Here is a 20,875-nt window from a genome sequence, read left to right as displayed (position 1 = left end):
AAATGTTCTTAACTAAAAAGAGGAAAAGAAGGTTCCAGAAAACCCTCACTGATCTCTTTGAAGTACTCATTTTTAACTTCTCCAGTGTCTCCATATATCTTGCTTGTCCCCTTTCAAAGCCAATCCATAAACTTTATGAGTTTCATTGCTTTTCAACATTTTATTTGCTTCTCATTCCATATAGAAAAATCTGCAGATGTTTTAACTTTACACACTTACTCATGCCATCTGGTGTTCTGAAACTTCACCCAAATGGTGTCTCCTGACCCGTGGGATTATTGTCCTGTAACTAAACCAGCATTGCCCTCAACATGTCTTGCCTCAACTAAAAGCAAGGTCTGGTTTCCACCTATGCCTCATGTCTCATTCACTGTAATAAATGCCTGCTCTCATCTGCTGAAAACATAGCTGTACACATTTGACTTCAGGTGTATTTTTTAAAAATTCAATTCATTACAACATATATATTTAAGTGGAATATATCCCTCTATCAGGTTCTGGATTAAAATAGACTGTTCCAGATCATTCACTGAGTGAGCAAGTAACTGCATGACCCTAAAAGTAAGACGGCCAGAAGATCAATGTATCCAAGTATAAGACCCACAACCCCATCCCCGCTGTGTGCTCAGGGTTTCTATGATGCTGATAAGTGTCTTAAGCTGGGAAATTCAGTCAGAGCCAATCCTCTTTTCATGATCTCTCTGCAGCAGCAGAACACTGGCTGGAGAGCAGACATATTATCAAGGCCTGCACATACTATCAAGACACGTGGACCTTGATAATATTTGCAGCATCTTTGTATCCTGTGCCAGACACGTGCTACCTCGCTGCCACCATTGTGGCACTGAGCCCTCACTTAATGAAGCACCCCACTTAATGGAAGTGCTTCAACTGAATGGGTAGGCTCTGAACCTAGAAGTCCAATTCCCATAACTTCAGGAAGTTCTCAGAATTGGCCAGGACTCTTCTGGATAAACTTTGCTTAAACTGCTGCCCCCAAAATTGGAGATAGATGGATACAGATCATCATGGCTTACCAGAGCAGCAGCCCAGGAATGGAAGTCCTCCTTGGGAACCAGCCCCACAGTAGACCTTAAACAGTTACTGATGAATTTCTAGAGGCTCGGAATAGACAATCTCAAGAGTTAAAAATTCCAGGGGGCTCCAGTTTTAGGGGAATCGCCACATTTTCATGAGTTTTACCTCCAAGTGTCCCACGGGTTGTCAGAGTGAAGAACTGAGAAATATCCCCCCGTGCTTCCCTCAGGAAGAAGAGAAAAGCAACCGTCTGAAATAAGCCCAGGGCGTTCTGTTGTCTTTAACCAAAGCCTGCCTTCAAGGGAAGTGATCTGATCAGAGCCTAACCACCTTGTGCTCTACCGGAGGCTAGCCAACCTAGGGGAAGGGAAATACCTAGCTAAGCCTACTGTCCCCCCCCCCCCCGCAGGGGAACAGAAACACCCAGCTGCATTCTTCTTTAGCTTTCCTGTGTCCCTGAAGGAGAAAAGAGACTGAGAAACACCGTCAGGATCACCATCAGGAATCACTAAAAGACTGACCGTAGGACTACAGAAAGTTTCCTGCCCTGTACGCTCACTACGGCATCAGTAGGGATCCCATATAGTAACAGGTGTTATAAATAAAAGAAGTGCCAGTCTCAGAATGCATTTAAGAAAAGGTTCCCAGGAAAACCCAAAGACATCAAACAAGAACAAGGACACTTAGGAACTTTTAGCCTCTGACACCTATACCTACAGTAAAGAGTTAACATAGTCTAAATTCTAGCCAGAAAAGCTTAAAACCTCACAATAAATGCCAATCTGCCTGTCCTTTTTACCCAAAACACCATATTCAGTATTCAACAAAAAAGTCACAAGGCACACTAGAAGACAAAAAAAACAAAATGTGATTTGAAGAGATAGGTCAAGTATCAGAACCAGGCACAGATATGGTGGAGATTTTGAAATTATTAGACAACTTAAGATAACAGTGATGAAAATATTAAGGACTCTAAACGAAAAAGTGAGCAACATTCAAGAGCAGGTGAGCAATGTAAAAGCACAAATGGACACTCTATGAAAGTATCAAAAGGAAATGCTAGAAATCAAAACCACTGTAACAAAAACGAGCAATGTCTTCAATAAGCTCATAAGTAGACTAGACATGGCGAGAGAAGAGTCAGTGAGCTTGAAGACGCATCATTAGAAAGTTCCCACATTGAAAATCAATAAGAAAAAAAGATTTGAAAAAACCAATGTCCCAAAACTATGGGAAAATTAAAAGTATGCAACATACGTGTAACGGGGACACCAGAAGGAGAAGAAAACAATTGAGAAGTTATAAAGGCTGCGAATTTTCCAAGCCTGATGATGGATACCAGACCACAGATGCAGCAAACTCAGAGAATATCAAGGTAGGTAAATACCAAAAAGTGTACAGCTAGGCATATAATATTCAAATTGCTCAAAACACAAACAAGGAGAAACCCTCCAAGAAGCCAGAGACAAAGGTGTGCATAATTTACTTATGGAGAAAGAAGGTTAAATATTGTATTGAAATTTTTATTAGAAGCCATGCTAGCAAAAGGAAAAAAAAAGTGAAATATTTAAACCGTTGAAAGAAAAAAATTCAACTTAGGATTCTACACAGAGTGAAATTTTCCTTCGAAAGTGAATGAGAAATAAAGACTTTCCAAGACAAGTAAAAACTAAGAGAATATATTGTCAGTACATCTACCTTTTAAGAATGATTAAAAGAACTTCTTCAGAGGGAAGAAAAATGATATGTCAGAAATGTGGATCTACACAAAGGAAGAGAATTCTAGGAAAATAAAAGTAAAATAAAATCTTCTATTTAACGTATTCTATTGATCTATTAAATGCTTGCTTAAATTAATAATAGAAACAATTTATTGGGTGATCGTGGCATACACATAAATTAAATGAATGACAGCAATGCTACAAGGGATGAGTAGGACCCTCAGTTACAAGTAAAAAAGTTCTAAGTAGGAATAGCCAATTATACCTGCACGACAAATAAAGTGGAACAATGTTATTAGAAAACGGACTTAGATTATAAGCCGGAAAGTGAAAGAAAATACCGTATGGTATCACTCACATGTAGCATCTAAAAAAAGAAAAAAGAAGACACTAATGCCCTCACCTACAGAACAGACACAGACTCACAGACACAGCCAACAATCTTAGGGTTACTGGTGGGAAAGGGGGTGGGAAGGGGTAAGTTGGCAGCTTGACATTTGCAAATATTAATAGTTTCTATAAAACAGATAAACAAAAGTTTCTTCTGTAAATCACAGGGAATTATATTCAGCATCCTGTAGTAACCTATAATGAAAAAGGATATGAAAACAAATGTATGTATGGATATGCATGACTGACACATTATGCTGTAACCAGAAACTGACACATTGGAAGCTGACTGTAGCTTCAATAATTAATAAATAAATAAATACATAGAGTGGACTTAGATTTATTGTAAATGTATATTGAAAACTCAAGGGCAATTTAAGATTTAATTTGAAAAATTAAATTAATTTGAAAAGAGAGAAATTAGAATAATAAAAATTGCTCAGATAAAACCACAGAAGTCAGAAAAAAAAAGTGGGAGTTGAAAAAAGTGAAACAAATAGAAAAATCATAATAAATATGGCAGATGTTAATCAAATTATATCTTTAGTCACTGTCTGCATGTACAGATCCCAGCCCAGACCTGTGATGCAGAAGTAAAAACAAACCCCGCCTCATTTCTTTAGGGGTGTCTCATACACGAGTTTTTACTTTATATTAAATTGTTATTTCTGAAGACAGAAGTTTTAAACTTTTTTGAGCAGCAATACTGGCCTGGCTTCAAACCAGCTACACTAAGAAACTCAAAGAACTGTAAGACCCCTGCTCTACAGAGATCCTCACAATTTAGTTGGGGGAGAACAGGCCGTAAACATGGGGGAGATTCACCAGCTGTAAAATAAAAGTACCAGTTCTGTAATACAACTGGAGGCGAAGGCAGTGGGCGTGACTGCCGAGGGACGAGGACAGGCAGCATCGTGGCGCTCAGGAGATGCCTCGTCGCTTCAAGCCGGGCTGACCGGGGGAGGCCGCGGGGCCTAGTGTCGGGGGGGCCAGCACAGAGTCTCCAGACCTGACTGAGTGTCCAGGAGTCGGAAGCCGTGGGGACGAGGGGCTCCTAGGGAAACACGTAACAGGAACAACAATAACGATGCGTAATATTAAGTGACGTCTCCAGAATGCTGCACGGGTGCCAGGACCGCTTCACGCACATTCCTGTTTTAGTCTCACAACTGCGGTCCGTGGCCTGTAGAAAGGTCATCTCATTTTACAAACGTGAAACCTGAGTGTCTCTGGGTTGCTCAGCTTGAGAGGGAAGTGGCCAGCCTCCAGCCCACGTCTGCAAGACTTTAGATCACATACCGCCAGCCTCTGCTGCGGGAGGGCACAGGCTTTGAAGTCAGGCAGATCCAAGTGTGAATCCGAATTCACCATCTCTGAGGTGAGTGATCATCTGGGACAAACAGCCTGACGTGAATGGCATGTCCGTGCCCGCCTCCCAGCGGAGCCAGATGGGGAGAGTCAGGGATGCTCATGGAAGTGCCTGGTGTGCACGAGGAGTGTCCTACATGCAGGGCTTCCTCGTCTGTGCCTGTGGCCAGGCCGCCTGCTGATTCCCTTTTAGCCAAATTGATGATGTTTTTAACTTTAACCTCCATCCGGGAGGCCAGCGTGAGTTGTCCCACAGTGTTCCTTCCAGCCTGCTGGGGTTCAGGCTCTGCGTGCTGATCCGAGTAGGGAGCAGGCAGACCTCAGAAGCCTAATTTCTGGACTGGCTCGCCTCACCCAGAGGATCCTTCCAACGGCATATTTTGGGGAATGTTTCCACTCCTTTCCTCTTCCTCCTCCCAATCAGCACGCCAGCACACCCTTTAAAATGCCCTCAGATCCAGCTTCCACCAGACCGCCTAACAGTCGAGCTAATTAACGATCTGCCTGCGCCCTCCCAGCCTACCTGTGCACTTCCCGTGGTTTAAAGGAATGGGGAGTAGGGAGCAGCGGGGAGGACCTAGGGCTTCTGGGACTTGACCCTGAAGCTGTCTGAACTTCAAGAGTCAAAGCAAATCCAGGGGAAAAAAATGGCAGATTCTGTTCTAACATCAGCCCCCAATCAATACGGTACAATTTCATAGCTCATTATTCCTGTGCCAAGGCACAACTCAGGGGGAGGTGGGGACAGGGATGGAGGCTGGGAGGAGGGGCCAGGGGAGAAATCATATGGAAGCAATTAGTGGAGCCTTCATTCAAAAAAGCATTAAGGTGCTTGTAGCACTGAAGCCCAAGTGACCCCTACGCTGGGACCATAATTCACCAACACTCAATACCATTTACTCTGCAGATGTGCATTTTATACAGAAATATCAGCTTACCACTTTGAAAAATTAACCTACTGAAGGCTGTCAAATTCTGACGCCCTCGTGGGGGTATTATATATTGTCTGCCCAGGTCTCAGTTTCGCCTTTTACCCCCAGAATCAAGGATGCCTTGGTTAATTGGGAAATGAGGTGACCAGCAACGGTGGGGGGCAGTAGAGAAAGGAAGACACAGATAGAAATGCAAGTTTTCCTAAGGAGAAAATAGTCTTTTTTTCAGTTCCAAAACACAAGCTTTTTTTTTTTTTTTTTTGGTGTCGGGGGGAATAACCACCCCCGCCCAGACACAGCTGCACACTCTGTGTGTACAAGTTCTAAGTCAGAAAGTCCAGATCTGAAGAAGATGAAGAAAGGAGTGATCATGCAGAGGAGGTATGGCTAAGAGTCTTAAAGAGCCCAAATTGTGATTTAAGCAAAGACTTTCCATTATAATGGGGTTAATGAGCCCATGACTAGTGCATGAATCTTATTTGGTTAAATGCATGTGTTTTATTTTTCTAAAAGAGTGTAATGCCAGTGAAAAAAATTCAATGGACATCAATTTGTACCTATCCAATTGGTATTTAAAAGTATGAATAGCCAGTGCTTTCAAGGTGGGCAGAAATGGGGACCCTCTGACAACGAGGTGGAAAACGAGTTTAACAAAATAAAACCTTCCTGTAGAATAATTCAGTAATCAGTATCAAAGACCTTAAACATGTGCATGTGTAAGATCCAGCAATTTCAGCTTCTAGGAATTTTATAATAAAAATAAGGAAGGATATGGAATTTGATGTAACCTTCATTGTAACTTTGTTTTATAAACAGGACAACTGGATGAAAGCAAAGGCCCTACAAAGGGAACTGGTTAAATGTGGCACACGTGTGATGTGATTAAATACACTCCTTGCATGATAAGAAATAGTATAGGAACAAAAACAGTATAGGAACAGCAGACCAGTATCAGGTGATTTCAAATATCAAATAATCTAGCATCGTGTCATTGAATAATATGCTGTGACGAACTAGGCTTTTTCCTGGAACAGAAAGATACTGTGTCAGGAATCTGTCAGTGTAATACATTTCTGTAACAAATTAAAGAAATTATCAAAATGCTTCTGAAGGCAGGTCCTAAAAAAAAAAAAAAAAACTCATGCTTTAGAAAAACATTTACCAACATCAACAAAATTTTCAGGTTGACTTTCTAGCAGATCACAAAACCAAAAAACAAACAAACGAAAAACCAAGCTGCAGATCTCGGTATTTGCGATCTGTCTCCAGAGTCTGCAGATCTATCACGTACGTGAATGTGTCAATGACTGAATCACGTTAACAGTGCCCTTGGCTAGTGAGAGAAACAGTTCCAAGCTTGTGTTGTGGTAGCATTTGCTTCCTCATTGACCAAGTCCTCTCCTAGTCCAGGAAGGCAGCCTTAAGCCAAATGATGAGGTTGGTTTCACTGTCTTCAGAGCCATCCCCTTTCTTCCCAACTGGGCCTCAGTCTCAAGTCTCTTGAGCAGTTCCTCTACCCATAGTGTTTCCAGCCTCTGAACACGACTTGCCTTAGCTCCCTGCTGCTGCCCAGTCTCCCCTCCTGATCTGTCCTTTGGACAGAAATCTCTAGCTCTCGGTGCTGCTCTAGGTCAGACTTAAGGAGGAATCCCAGCTCTACAAACTTTGGCAAATGATACTGTCTCTCTGAACCTTGGTGCCCTCTCTATAAAATAGAAACCCAATGGCTGCCTCCTAAGGTTGCTGTGATCAAATTAAATAAGAAAATGCATGAAATGAGCTTGGTCCTAGAACAGATCAATGTTAATTATTAGATCGCCTTAAGTCATGACCATCTACTGGTTCCGTTTTAGCAGGTGTCGTTCTACTGGCTCCAGGTGGTCCACATTTCATGCAGTGTTTCCCCACAACCAGAGATGCTCCTTCCCTGAGTGTGACCAGGACTACAGACAGCCACAGGAGGACAAGCTAGTGACCTCTGGCATTTCACAGTCCCAGTGTCTGCATTTCCCTCTGTCAGCAAGTGTTCTCAGAATCGGCTACACACTGAAATGACCCAGGGAGTTTTTTAAAAGTACAGATGCCCAGATCCCGTCCCCAGAAATGTTGATATAATTGATCTTGGGATGTGTTTCTCAATATGAGATCCCTGAACCAGCAACACACCCTCATCCAGGAAGGTGCTAGAATTGAAAAGCCTCAGACCTCACCGCAGACCCACTGAATCAGAAACCCTGCGGGCGGGCGGGGCCCAGCTGTCCGTGTTAACAAGCCCGCCCAGGGGTTCCGATGAGCACTCAGGCTGGTCAACCACCAGTCTAGGCTGGAACTTGGTCATCTACCGACGCCGCTGGTGATTCTGATTTGCATCCAGCTTTAAGAACCACTGCTCTAGACCCACTGCCCCCTTTCTATTTCTGAGAAATCCTGAGTCTTTTGTGTCTCCAGCCTCACTTTCCTATGAGTCAATGGCTTCTGTGGAAATAGTTTTCTCTTATTTCTAGGTGGAGTGACAGGCTGACTCAGGGATGTCAAATTCTCTGAACCACTGACAAGTGGACCAAAGCACTGTCCTCCAGCGCAGCTTCTAGTGAGTTGGTCAACTGGGTGTCTCAGTCAGGGCCAAGAGAGGGAGAAGTCAGCGGGGCCAACAGAAACAGTAGGACAGGTTAGAAGGCAACCAGCTCAGACGATCTGCAACAGCCTTGAAATACAAAGCTATTGCTTTACATCTGAGCCCTTTGCTTTCGTGCGACGGAGTCCACAGTAGGTTGATGGCTTATTCAGTTTTTATCCAACATGTCTTTATTTTATTTTATTTTAAAAATTTTTTTAAATTGAGTTACAGTCAGTTTACAATGTTGTGTCAATTTCCAGTGTAGAGCACAATGTTTCAGTTATACATGAACATACGTATACTCACTGTCACATTTTTTTTTTTTTCCTCTGGGAGCTCCCACATCCAGCACGTCTTTAAAAGACATCCACAGCAATCATAGTCCTGGTGGGGGAAACTGCATGTTTGACTGGAAAGAGCCTGGCTCAGGTAACTCAAGTCTTGACTGAAGTCCAGTGCTGGCTTTGCTGTTAAAAGATGCATCAACTTGAATAATTCTCTTGTTCTTTGGGGCCTCAATTTTGTCATCTGTACAATGACTGCTAAGGACCATTTTTCACGTGGTAGGGCTTCAAGAGACTTCTACAGTCTTTTTCAACAAAGTTCGAATGCTGAGACCTGGCTGGGAGCTGAATGTGAGGACAAAGACGGTGACTGCCCTTCTAAAACCCTTTATGGAGTCTGCTTCCCAGAGTTCACGAGACTCACCTTGCGTCACAGTTTATCTGTTTAGGTGATCAAACTGCCTTACACTTATTTTTCCCACTTAGAAGGCATGGTTGACAGGCTATTCCGCTAACCCTCCCAGGCACCCTGAAGTAGATTAACAGCCCCATTTCACACATGAGGAAGCTGAGGTCAGGACGAAGGGACTTGACTGCAAACCATATGTCAGCAACTGAGCACAGTAGCAAAGTTAACTTTGGAACTCACATCTTCTTTCTCCTTTCCAGCTGAACTATTACCTCTAGCTTGTAAAATGCAGTTCCTTTCCCTGTAGCCAAAACAAAACTGCATTTGGAAACCAGAATCGCAAGCTCGGTGATAGTCTGTCAAATGTTTCATAAGTGATTAAAGGCAAGTCAGGCCTCCCTCATCTCCCGGGGCCCCCGATTCCTCTCGCAGATCCCTTAACACTTCATATAAATTATCTGGCCTTAGGAGAGGATCTTTCCATTAGTGTGCCTTTGGAAAACATTCACGTACAGGAAAGAAAAATTCCTCTTCACGGGGACAAATGTAATCTTATCAGAAAGGAACAGGACAATAACAGGAAGAGGGAGGGACTCTGGAATGTAGAGGAGGGTGGGGCTGCGGGGAAAGAAGACAGGCCACGAGTGAAGGCCCCAGAGAGGCCCTTAATCAGAGCCTGGCAGCCATGGTGCTATTGTGGGCTGGGAACACGGGCAGGGAGCCATGGCTCCCAGAGCCGCGAAGAGGGGTGCGCATCCCCAGGGAGCAGCCCTGGCGTCCGTTACCCGCGCCCTGGGACCGTGCTTGGACAAAGCTCATTTTGCTAACTAATGACCGCCACGGGGCGTCCATGGCTTCTAAGAGGATGTCTTCCGGGATGTTGAGTCCACCTCTCATTTGCTCCTGAATCCCCCATAGCGTCCATCCCTGTGGAGACAGCTCATCCCACCAGTGCTGACTCCCTCCCTTCTCCCAACCCGCCCCCAGCGCCTGGGACTTCCCTACCGGCCTGCACCCCACCCCTTCCCGCCCCAGAGCAGGCGGTTCACAGAGAGGAGTTCCCGTTTTCTTTGACCATCGGGTCTCAAACCTTCCATGGTCCACAAGTGCTCTCTCACCCTCATCTGGCCTCTTTGTTCAGTGAGGTTTAAGCTTACTGCCTTCATTTTGTCCACAGGGGAAAGAGGGGGCAGCTGGCCACCTCCTGGGCATGATAACACTTTAGACACTTGACAGAAGCCACGGGACCAACAGGAAGGACCACCCAGACACGTAGCTCTGTCTCCAGCACGAGCGGAGGGCAGAGGGAATATTTCACAAGTTGGCGTCATTCTGCTTCTCTACTTATGCCCCATATAAAACTATAGAAAGAAAAAAATCATAAAACTTGTTTAGAAATTTTATTTTCATCTTGAATATCCTCTGTAACATGGCATACGTGTCCTTACATATAGCCACACACGTGTCCCCGGAGTTCTTGCAGAATAACGTGCTTTCCCTGACGCCTTGTTGTCATGAACACGCCCTTCCTTTCCTCTTCCCATGATGCTCCTCGCCCTCCTTAAAAGCCTCGTCTTCCTCCTTCCCTTAGATTTTCTGAAGTCAGATGACGAAGTGGATTGGCATGTCAGTCCAAAAAGCCCAGTGCTCTGAAAAGTCTCTGGGAGATGGGTCTTGGGGGGCAATTAAAAGATAATGTCAATAGAAGTGGACAGCCTGACATGCTAATGGTCTCCTGCTGCCAAGGAAGAGGCCTCGGAGAAACTGAGACGCTGTTTTCAAAGCCGGAGACCATTATCCTGTCACAGCCCCATCTTCCTATGACTTGGCTGCTATTATGCCCCATGATTAGAACAATAAATGAAAAAGAGGCAGTGAGAAGTAAGTGCAGATTTCCGCAGCTAACGGCAGCCCTGCTGATCTCGCTGGCTGAGCGTAAGCCTGGCCCCGGGCCTGTGTGTCTGAACCACTGAATCCAGGCAGAAGGCTTTCCTGTTCCAGCGAGTGACTTTTCCTGCAAGACTTTACTTTTTTCTGTTAGTTCCCACAACTAGACTTCTTTCTGCCACCCAACTCCTACCCATCCCTCAATACCCAACTCAGAATTCCCCTTTGAGAAATTTTCTCAACCCCTCTAGCTCGTAGGTCACCTCCTCTAAATCCTTGCATTTCCCTCTTGTTCTGCTCCTTTGTTATCATTACCACCAGCTTGTGTGGTGGCCTCCTTCTCCAGTGCTGCTTAAGTTCTCAGGAACTGCTGTTTCTCCCAACTGGATTGTAGATTCCTGGTCAGCAGAGATTCTATCTCATACGTATTTGTATACCTCAAAACCCCCAAACGTGTGCTCAGTAACTATCAATGAGGTGATCGAGCTTTTGTGAATATTTCTCTTTGCAGTAGCCGTGGCCGGGAAGGTGCAGTCTGTGTTAGGGTGTGACGTCTATCTTGCCAGCAGATAAGGAGAAGGAAGTTGAGGTTGTCCAGCTTGGGGTCACTAGAATGGGAGACTGGGGTAGAATGAGAAAGCCCTTTGTGGTCAGTGCCCATCCCTGTGTGTCGCTTACCAAATATTCCATTGCTTTCTGAAGTGATGTGATGCAGTAAGGGTTCCTGGGCCTGGTGTCCAGGTTATTTTCTGACCTGGTACTTCTATGTGTTTTTCTGTGAATTTAGGAGAAGAGGATGGTGTTCCCCAGTATTGCCTCCGCATAGAACTCTTTGTGTAGGTAATTTGCATTTAACCTCCTGGGGCCCTTCCCCTTTTCTTTAAGTCTAGTTAATTAGTTAGCTAGCTGGCTAGTTAGACATGGCTTTGCCACACTGCACAAAGCTAAGCGTAGCTAGAAAGCCGGGACAGAACTGGCTAGCCTAGGCTCACTGTTGTCTCTCAACGTTAAATCGATTTTGATTTCCCTCTAACATTTCCAATTACTTCAAAAACGTTGAATTCTTCATCGTCAAGGACAACTCACCACAGGGCAAAATTTCTCCTAATATTAGAACTCCCTTTTACTTCTGATTTGCCATGTCACCTATGTTCAGAACCCTCTGCTCCTGCTCTGAAGGTTCTAAAAAGGGCACACAGTCTATCTCATGGGCTCTCTTGACAAAGAAGGCCTTTTTTACCAACGACTTTTTACCAACGATTGCTTCATTTCCAAGGATCCTCCCTCAGCAGTAGGTACACCAAGGCAGAGAAATAGAGCAGCTGTCCCATGTCACCTGGAAGGATGGACACAGTAAGCTTCATGCTTCAATCCTGTGCAGCTCAGTGCTTTGCCACTAATGGTCACTATCAGTGAGTTACCAAGTGGTACGTAGGCCGTTGATATAGCACTCGGGCCAGCAGCCCTTAATTCAGTGTTACTAACCTTCATTTCTCTGTCATCACTCTCCAGCATTTCGAGAGAAGGGTTTAAACTTAAGTCATATGATGTAGAAGTTTAATAAATAATCTTTCCTGTTTTAATTTCAATTTGTCCTCAAATGCCAGTAGCGAGAACACCTCTGCTGGCCCTTGTACTTAGACGGGCCACCGAGGAGTTATTGTGAACCACACAGCTGCGGGGGTTCGCGACCCAAGGGAAGATGCAAAACCTCTGCACGCACAGTAGGTTGAAGCTTCATAGGCGTCTCCCGTCCCGGAAATGAATTCCAGGTGTTTGTCTCCAAGATGAGAACAGATAATGAATAAAACATGCCTGGAGCTTTGTGTCCAAAAAATGTGACAAGCCTGAATCTGATGACTTCGGGAGTAAGATGAAAAATGAGTTTGAGCTCATCTGTAGAGCTCTTAACAAATCCAAGATGCTCTGTACGACTTGCCGGTATGACTGCTCTTGGACTGCAGTTTACCCAGGTTTATGGGAGCGCAGGGAGAGCGGTGGGGGTAGTAGAATCTGGAAGAGAAAAGAGGAGGGGAAAAGACTGTAACAGCACAGACTGAGTTCTGGCAGCGGGGAGGGGCAGGGCAGGTGGAGTTTCAAACTCATCGGAGATGAAATTTGACCTATCTTTTTGAGCTAGAGTAAAAATGATACAGCTTACTCAGCAGATGAGTATGTTTTATAGATAAACTCAGATTTATAGACTCTGATGTTACTGCATTTCGGTATCATCAGTGATTCCACTTTTGCCTTAGGTGATAGAAATAGAAACATTCCTTACTGTGTTTTGGTCTAAAACTGAATACTGAATGTCATCTCTCTACTGCATTGAAAAGAAAGCTACACTGACACATATGGAAAGTAAGATAACCTTTTATGACTATTTTTTCCATGGGAAGTTATCTTTTTTCTCACATGTGTAAGTGCAGGTCATTCAAGAGAAAGATGGATTGGCATTAACATTTTAAGTTTTCTCGGATTGTCACACTAAGTCTATGTCATCGCAACTGCAGTTGTAGTTCAAGGAAACTCCAGTAGGTGTCGCGGCCGCACTGTCTTACGCAGGCTTAGCGCTCCCCACCTGCAAGCGGGTCGCAGCAGACGTGGGCTCCACACCGCGCTGCGAGCCCTGCCCTCTGAGCTCTCGGGTAAGCGCTCTGCTCACTCAGAACCATTGCTATCCTCAAAGAAAAGCTCGTAAGTTGGGGCCCTACTTCAGTTCCTCAGATTTTGGAGCCTCCAGGGAAGTATATAACCAAGTTACTAGTTAGCACACCTGCTGAAAAGAGCAAGTTGGTAATGGTCCCCTAGTGATGTAAACGGGTACATGCAGCTTTGTAAAAACAACCCACCCATTCATTATTTCTCTGGCACCTACAAGGTGACAGGCTCTGAGGACACCAAGATGTATTCTTATCATGTCATTGTGACTCCACATCCGTACACGAAAAAGTGTAAAGCTTGAAGGAATCTAAGAAAGCATCTAACACTCAAGCACAGATTTGTCACAGTTGTGGGAGAACTCCAGCCTTCACCCTCGATTCACTTTGTTACCTTAGGAAATTCACTTTGCTTCCCCGAGCCTTGGTTTTTTAATCTCCCCCAAGGACTGTGGTGGAGGCAGCCAATACGGTAAACATGGGACTGTTTGATGCTGCGCTAGGCCAGTCTCATTTCTTTATTGGTAACGTTGGTTGTGATGAAGAATGGCCTCCGGGTTTCTATCTAGAGCTCATCTCAGCAGACCAAACCGTAACACACTCTGACTGTCGACTCCATTCCTTCCTGCACATGTATCTGTATGGTTACATCAGTCTATACGTCCATCACTGACTTTTTCTTGTCAGTCGTACTGTAAATGCTTGTGGTCAGGAACTCTGAGATATTTAGTTCCTTTGCCAAAACATCCGGCATAACAACTGGCACAGTGTGGTTGCTCCATAAATGTTTGTGAAATAAATATTGTGGAATAAAGCCCAACACCGCATTTTTAAGGGAATATTTCCATTCTGTTTATCCATCTGATCCTAGGTGTCATCAAACCAGGTAATATCCAGGCACTCTGGGGGAGATTTGGCATCACTGTAATTCTTAGATACTTTCTTAATGGGTGCAAACCAATCAAGACACATTCAATACAAACAAAATATGCTCAAGGTAGTATACTGTGTGCTACAGGAGATAAAAATGATTGCGTCACCATCGAGAATTTTAACGCCTGAGACGAGAAATATTGCTTAGAGAGAGGAAGCTATGTACCAGGAATGTCTGGGAGAGACAGCTAACTCTCAGCTGAAATGCAAGCATCCACTTCCGTGGTTTAGAGTCGCATTCAGAAGGCGGTATTCAGCCAGGAACTACGTTTCTCACCAGACTGGCAGATGACGCCATGTCATTAGCTCTTTTCCAATAGAATACTTTTTAAAATGCACATCTGTCACTTCTAGATGGCGGTGCTTTGGTATCTGTGTTCTGTTGGATGGATACGGAAGATTCCAAGGCCTTTGGGGCAACTTATAGGAGAGCATGATGGAAGGAATCCAGCTTCCTGAATCACCATTCGGAGAAAAGACACCAAACATCTGTCAAGCTGCACTATGTCATGAATAAGAAGCAGTGGAATCTAGAGGGAGGGTGAAGCTCAGTTGGTAGAGTGCGTGCTTAGGATGCACAAGGTCCTGGGTTCAATTCCCAGTATCTTTGTTAAAATACATAAATAAACCAAAAAAAAAAAGAAGTGTGTGGTGAGAATAAAAAAAGAAAAAGAAGAAAGAAGTAGTGGAATCTAAAAAAATGGCACAAATGAACTTATTTACAAAACAGAAACAGACTCACAGACATAAAAAAACAAACTAATGGTTACAGGGTGTGGGGAAGGGGGTGATAAATTAGGAGTTCAAGATTTGTAGATACTAACTACTATATATAAAATGGGTAGACAACAAGGTCCTACTGTTTAGCACAGGGAACTATATCGAATATCTTTTAATACCCTATAATGTTAAACAATATAAAAAGGATATATATATATGTATAACTTAACTCACTATGCTGTATACTAGAAATTAACACAACATTGTAAATCAACTCTACTTCAATTAAAAAAAAAAGAAAAGAAAGAAGCTTCTCTTGGGTTAAGCCGCTGAAACTTTGGAATTGATTGGTTAGAGCAGCTATCATTATCCCCACTGGGCACTACACGATTTTGCAATGAAGAGGGCTAACCCCAGATACTTTGAATTGAGAGGAGGGAACAATCCCTGTGCAGCTAAGCAGGAGAAAAGTTTCCTTCAGTAGACGAAGTCAGCACTGAGATGTACAGAACAGGAGTCATAGCCCCTGGGGAGAAACTGCACAAGCAAGGATACTAGGTGAGAGACTGATGATGGACAGAGAAGATGCTGAGCAGGTAAGTTGTTCCAGAGGGTCCTGACTCCAAAGGCTGTCACTAAGCATTTGATTCCTCACTCTGTCTTTAGCTCGGCTACTGTCTTCAAGTCATCATGACTATTGTCTTTAAGTTCCTATGGGCAGTGAGCTATTAGATCCACACCCAGACAGGCCTCTATTACAACGATCAGACAATTCATTCTCTTAACAAAGCCACGGCATTAGATCTGAAAGAGTCAAGTCTTGCCAGCTGCATAGGAGTATGAGGCTCTTGTTTAAACTGCAGTTTTCATTTGCAGTCCCTGCTGTTACTGAAGGCACAATCGGACCTAAGGATGAGACTCAGAATCCCTCAGTAAAGCTGGGATGGAGCAGGCACTTCCTGCTGGAGATGCTTTTAGAGCTGGCGCCAGGAGCCGAAAGGCTTTCTCGTAGTCTACGTGGAGATCCTACCACGCTTTCACGAGGACCGAGATGATGTATTATTGTCTTGGTATTCCTCTCTGCCCACAACCAAAAGTTTGACCTTAATGGAAACAAAATTATAGATGGAAAATTAGGACGGGATGAGATGACAGCTCGTCTAATTTAGCATGCTGATTTTGGGTGGAGTCATTCATTTTTCTAATTGAGAAGTGGAGATTTATAAGTGATACATCCAAGTGAAGGTAGGAGCAAATCAGACACCGGACCCCTATTCAACATCAGATTAGTTACCTTTCCCTTTGTTGCAAGTGACTAACTTAAGAAAAAGAAAAGGGGTGAATGATAAACATACTAGAATTTCTTCTAAAATGCAGGGAGAAGAGAGTCAAGTTCAACTCTGACAAGTAAATCATTGGAGTCTTTTGTCTTTGCTATTCATCTGTTTTTGTCCAGAATTGTTTTCTCCGTTTCCTTGTACGTATGATGGGAAATAGCTGCTGCCAAGAGACCTCAAATGTATGTCAATTCAAGAGAATAGACAGACAATTCTGAGTTAGAATCTCTTAGTCCCTACCGCAAACAAGAGAAAGAATTTGATTGGAGCAATGAATTTTGGCCGAGGCGGGAGGGGACGAGCTCATTGTCTGGAGTGGAGCTGGGGCAATTCATAGAAGAGAAGGGGAGACAACTTCCAGAAACGGTGAAGTTTCTTATATAGACAAAGTGATGCTAAGTGACGCAGGCAAGGAAACAAACAACCAGTTAACGTAGAAAGAGAACAAAATACCAGAGATGAAGCGGCTTACGCCCAGAAATAGAGTTACTCAATGCAAGAGAAAGGACCGGAGCCAGCTTCTTAATCCAGGGCTATTTATTAAATGTTTATTTCTCATCATTTCAATCCTCAAGGGAGTATCTTTGCCCCTAAAACCATTCTGGAAAGAAATCTGTTTCAAATGTTCAACTCTTGGCATATAATCCCCCCTGAGATTCTAAACACCAACTCCGGGGTCATTTCAGACAATTTTTTGTTCCTAGGCGCTGTTTTTCTTCTTTCTATTTTATGTAGACACTGTGTATATTGATCAACACAGATGGTCTCCTGTCAAAATGATTGCTTGCTGGACTTGTCAAGGCAGATGCCAAATTGTACAATTTGGTACAGATGATGCTTTGGAAGTTGGGAAAGACTTATTCATCACTAGGTTGAATTCATACTGCCTTTATTTGCTAAAAACAAAGCAATGAGTGAATCCCAAGTGTGGGTCATAGTTTATCGTCTTCTGAATTTCGGATTTCCAAGGCCAGTGGAAAAGTCAATGAAAAACAGCAACAACTTAATCAGCAAAACTGACATGTCTGTCTCAGCCCTGGTCATGATGCGTGACACCTCCAAAGGTCTGAACCCAAAAGCTTACATCAGTACCTTAAGTTTGAAAATTTCTTCTCAAAATGATGGATTGATTGAATGTAATCTATTGAATTCCATACAACTTATGTATTTGAATGATGACCCAATGGGTCGTGTAGACCTGCAGGCCAGGGTTGTCCATGGTGTTCCTGGAGACAATCCGGACCAGGGGCTCTCTTGGTGCTCAGAAGCCACTCTTCTACAAGCCCCAAGAGAGACTCAGTATTAACTAGTAGCAGAATTTTGTGATTGCCTCTCCAAAATCCAATTGCCTCACAAAATTGGAATTTGAATTGTCACCAAAGGGTTTACTTTGATCCTAAAGTCATATTCCTCCTGACCAAATTTCTTAATAAATATAGTTTGTTATTGTTAATAATAATTGGAATGGATCAAGGGAAAATACCTCATACATATTTAATTCAGAGGCCCCTGCTGAACACTCTGCTAACCAGCTTCTCTCTGGGGTGGATAGTTTTGTTCGTTTCTTTTTTCACTTTAATTGCTAGTCACCCAGTCTTTTTGTATCTACAGCTGGACTGATTGAGTTAGGTATCCAAACACTGAGGGTAAACTGAAGGCTAAAATTGTCGGTATTTTGCAGTTCGAAGATTTATATATTCTCTTTCAAAAGACTCTTGTCAAGAAAAAAATTATTTTAGGGTTATGAAATGTATTCATCTTAGAAATTCCTGAAGATAAAGGAAAGTAAAACTTAGAAAATTGAAGTCACCTGGAATCCCCAAACCCCAGAATAACCACTCAGAATATTTTGAATATTATCCCTTCAATCATGTGTGTGTGTGTCTCAAACTTTTCTTTCTCCTCTTCTCTCTAACCTGTGCGCCTTCCACCCAGGTGAGAAGGGTTTTGAGTATGATGTCCAGAGGTGGTCAATAGTGGCAAAAAGAACTGCTTGTTTGCCTTGTGGATAATTCGTTTAAAAAAAAAAAGTCAATAAAACCTAAAACCCTCCTAAGCAATGTAGAGCTACTTCTACTGGGCGAGCCAGATGTGATATCCAGAAAATCAAGAACCACGTGCCATTTCTGTAGGATGGAGCAGGACTGCCAGGGAAGGGAGAGAAATATTACAAGAAATAAAGATTCTCAGGTGCAAAGGAAATATTAGCTGCCCTCCAAAGTAGGTTCACCATTATATGAAAGTGAACTTTACAGGAAAGGAAATTAATAGGCTGTATCATCTTCTGGGCTCTGGTACATGTGTACTTGGGTACAAGTAAATTTGTTCTTTTTTTTTGGTCACGGACCGGACTTGTGGTTGGGTTGTCAACTATCGTCAGCGTAACTAAGGCATATGGCAAACATGTTCCATAATCAGAATTATTCTTAGAAGACCTTTCCATCTAGCCTTTTGAAAGTAAAAATTATACTGTAAGCACTGCCACCTCAGTAAATACGTTTTAAATATGACTCTTTTGAAGAGTGTATAATATTCCATTGAGTGATGCCTCATTGTTTAACTGATCTTTTCATGTTGATTGTTTCAGTGTCAACATTTTTCAATTATAAATATACCTACAAAATATACCAACTTTGTGTGCACTCGTGACTGTCATTTTTACAGTAATTTCCAAAAAGATGAATTTTGGGGTCAAATGTTAAGGACATTTTAAAAGTTCTTGATTAGTATTACTTGACAAAAAACAAATCTCTTTCCAGAAAAGTTCCATTTTCAGGGAAGAGGGTACAGCTCAGTGGCAGAGCACATGCTTAGCATACACGAGGTCCTGGGTTCAACCCCCAGTACCTCCATTAAAATAAATATATCAATAAACCTAATTACCTCCCCCACCCAAAAATGATAAATAAATAAAAAGTTCCCATGTTCACTCTCATTTATTTGTTAGTGTGAAAGTTGATGTAGAACAGATAAGTGGAAAGGGACCTGCATTCCCACTGAATCAGATTTTTTAAAAATAGAAACATAACCAAAATCATCAATGGACCTTAGTTATAATAATTTAAAAAGTACAGTTGCCTGTTGAAAATGTATTTTATTATCCAAAGGAGAAGGAAGCAGAAGCTAGAGGTAATGATACACTTTGGGCAAGTCATTGTGATTTCTGATTAGGAACTCAGCATCTCAGAGCGCCTTCACTCAAAGGCGGGAGCCCTTTGACAGCTGCTACTGAGCATCTCGCCTCTGGGACCAGCCCCTAATCTTCCCATCATGGATTCGCTCCGTGCTCGCAAAGGGCTCTTTCACGTGAAACCTGAAAATGAACATGCCCCGTATTTGCACTGCATTTCCATCTAATCAAACTCCCTTTGTGCTACTCCAGGAAACGCATATTAAAATAGAAATATCTCTGCTGGTTCATTTACTGTTATCATCCCCAGCCAGATGGGTTAAATAACTTTTTTTCAGAGCGTTCCGAACCTATCATTGGGAATAGGTAAATAAAACAAAGGGCTTTAGACCTGAATGTCAGCAAATCTTTCCTCGCCTGCAGAAGGAGTTACTTATGAGACTGGTTCCCCAAACAGAGCAAAGGAAATCTTACTGCTTAAGACAATTGAAACTAGATTGTGAGAACAACCCCTTACAGTCAGAGGCTGCGACTTGTGACAAATACTGTATTTCTTTCTCCCTCTTCCACAAAAGAAAGCTCCCCGAAGTACCTACCCTAATAAATCTGCTTCTCATTTTGAACCCTGAAGTTGCTCTAAGGTGCATGAAGGACACTGTGGTTAACATTCTCTGTACACACACACACACACACACACACACACACACACCCACATCACACACCCTCATCAGTTACACAGTCAGGCAAACATAACAAAGACTGCCAAATGCTAACTGGTCCAGTGACTTCAGTTCCTTGAAAGCGTCCTTCCTTTAGCAGCTGCTGTGTCTGAGCACTTACTAAAGTGTGTGTGGGGGGTTCTTGGCAACAGCAGCGTTACTAGTAGATAGAAAGAAAGGCAGAGGATTTGAAGGAGAAAATAAAGCCAATAAACAAACAAACAAAAATAAAACTTCCCTTCATCCTGGTTTATTCTTATCTGCCTTCCTTTTATGCTGCGTTTTATTTACTTATGTTCTGGAAAATGACATCATTTCAAGTTGCAAGTGATTAAGGTGGTCATTTCATAGCCTAGGATGGGGAACTGAAGGCTTTTGCACCATACACGTTAAATAATTCAGACGTTCAGTGTATTTTGTGATACTTTTTTTCTTTTAATGATGCATTTGTCAAAACAAATTTGGGTTTCCCTTACTGAACTAATATCCAGGAAGCAAAAAAAAAAAAAGAAAAAAAGAAAAAATCCCTTAAAACTTGCACTACTGAAAACCCTTTGCAAGCCTGGAAGAGGTAAAACCCGCAGCGCGTTTCTGCCTTCTCAGCGGGCTGGTGTCCGGCGAGCTTTCCATTTTCTTCTCTTTTTCCCTTTGCTCCCTCCGGCGCCCTCCCCGCGCCCGGCCGGCCGGGGCCCAGGCTGCAGGTGCCGCTGCGCGGCTGCTCGGGAGACCC

The 20,875-nt window shown here is 43.1% G+C and overlaps 1 non-coding gene across 1 annotated transcript; it reads left to right on the top strand.

The window, feature by feature from the left end:
* Positions 1-14,776: 14,776 nt before the first annotated feature.
* Positions 14,777-14,849, top strand: TRNAP-AGG (transfer RNA proline (anticodon AGG)). The gene has a single exon. It is a non-coding gene; the product is annotated as a tRNA-Pro (tRNA).
* The last annotated feature ends 6,026 nt before the right edge of the window (positions 14,850-20,875 follow it).

This window comes from Vicugna pacos, chromosome 33 (genome assembly GCF_048564905.1).
Source record: "Vicugna pacos chromosome 33, VicPac4, whole genome shotgun sequence".
Lineage (NCBI taxonomy): Eukaryota > Metazoa > Chordata > Mammalia > Artiodactyla > Camelidae > Vicugna > Vicugna pacos.
Note: the sequence above shows the minus strand (reverse complement) of the source record. Positions and strands in the feature narration are given on the sequence as shown.